The sequence below is a fragment of the Borostomias antarcticus genome (genome assembly GCF_949987555.1).
Source record: "Borostomias antarcticus genome assembly, chromosome: 11".
Taxonomy (NCBI): Eukaryota; Metazoa; Chordata; class Actinopteri; order Stomiiformes; family Stomiidae; genus Borostomias; species Borostomias antarcticus.
In genome coordinates this window covers 14,199,473-14,201,112 of record NC_140244.1, presented here as the reverse complement: position 1 = coordinate 14,201,112, position 1,640 = coordinate 14,199,473, and the positions used below count along the sequence as shown (strand labels likewise).

The 1,640-nt window shown below is 60.4% G+C and overlaps 1 protein-coding gene across 1 annotated transcript in view; it reads right to left on the bottom strand.

Annotated features, from left to right (window-relative positions):
- LOC311315418 (low-density lipoprotein receptor-related protein 1-like) overlaps positions 1 to 1,640 on the bottom strand; it is a gene marked incomplete at both ends in the record, with an annotated part of 167,056 nt that overhangs the window by 26,264 nt on the left and 139,152 nt on the right.

The window sequence follows — 1,640 nt, the reverse complement described above, 5'->3', positions numbered from 1 at the left end:
TGCTGGCCTTCGCCCTGCCCCTGACGGCCATCGCCCTGGCGTACGGCGGGGTCTACCACTTCCTGTGGCGGCAGCGCAAGGGCGGCGGCGCCCCTCAGGTGGAGCGCTACCAGAGCAAGGGTGACCCAGACGTCGGCCATGCTGGTGCTGGCCTTCGCCCTCTGCTGGCTTCCCTCCTACGGCCTCATGTTCGCCCTGATGGGGGGGCGGAGCTCCGGGGCCACAGGCTCCACCCCCCGCTACGGCGCCATCAGCGTGTGGGCGCGGCTCATGGCCACCTCCTCCACCGTGGCCAATCCCGTCCTCTATGTGCTCATGTCCCACAAGTTCAGGAGGGACCTCCGGGGGCTGCTGGGCCGGAGGGGGGGGGCCAGGGGGGGCCGGGGGGGGAGGCTCAGACCACCGCCTGACTGACCGCCTCAGGACTGGGCCTCTAACTCTTCAGGGACTGGGCCTCTAACTCCTCAGGACTGGGCCTCTAACTCTTCAGGACTGGGCCTCTTACAGCAGTAACTTTGAACTTTGTTATGATTAAGAACGCCTGAAACCGCTCAGTCAGCAGACTGGGAGGACGTGCAGACTCCATATCACTGTCCCTGCTCTCCTATAGGCCCCACAGTCTCTCCTATAGGCCCCACAGTCTCTCCTATAGGCCCCACAGTCTCTCCTATAGGCCCCACAGTCTCTCCTATAGGTCCCACAGTCTCTCCTATAGGTCCCCACAGTCTCCTCCTATAGGCCCCACAGTCTCTCCTATAGGCCCCACAGTCTCTCCTATAGGCCCCACAGTCTCTCCTATAGGCCCCACAGTCTCTCCTATAGGCCCCACGGTCTCTCCTATAGGCCCCCACGGTCTCTCCTATAGCCCCACAGTCTCTCCTATAGGCCCCACAGGTCTCTCCTATAGGCCCCACAGTCTCTCCTATAGGCCCCACAAGTCTCTCCTATAGGCCCCACAGTCTCTCCTATAGGCCCAACAGTCTCTCCTATAGGCCCCACAGTCTCTCCTATAGGCCCCACAGTCTCTCCTATAGGCCCCACAGTCTCTCCTATAGGCCCCACAGTCTCTCCTATAGGCCCCACAGTCTTTCATATAGGTCCCACAGTCTCTCCTATAGGCCCCACAGTCTCTCCTATAGGCCCCACAGTCTCTCCTATAGGCCCCACAGTCTCTCCTATAGGTCCCACAGTCTCTCCTATAGGCCCCACAGTCTCTCCTATAGGCCCCACAGTCTCTCCTATAGGCCCCACAGTCTCTCCTATAGGCCCCACGGTCTCTCCTATAGGCCCCACGGTCTCTCCTATAGGCCCCACAGTCTCTCCTATAGGCCCCACAGTCTCTCCTATAGGCCCCACGGTCTCTCCTATAGGCCCCACGGTCTCTCCTATAGGCCCCACAGTCTCTCCTATAGGCCCCACAGTCTCTCCTATAGGCCCCACAGTCTCTCCTATAGGCCCCACAGTCTCTCCTATAGGCCCCACAGTCTCTCCTATAGGCCCCACAGTCTCTCCTATAGGCCCCACAGTCTCTCCTATAGGCCCCAACAGTCTCTCCTATAGGCCCCACAGTCTCTCCTATAGGCCACCACAGTCTCTCCTATAGGCCCCACAGTCTCTCCTATAGGCCCCACAGTCTCTCC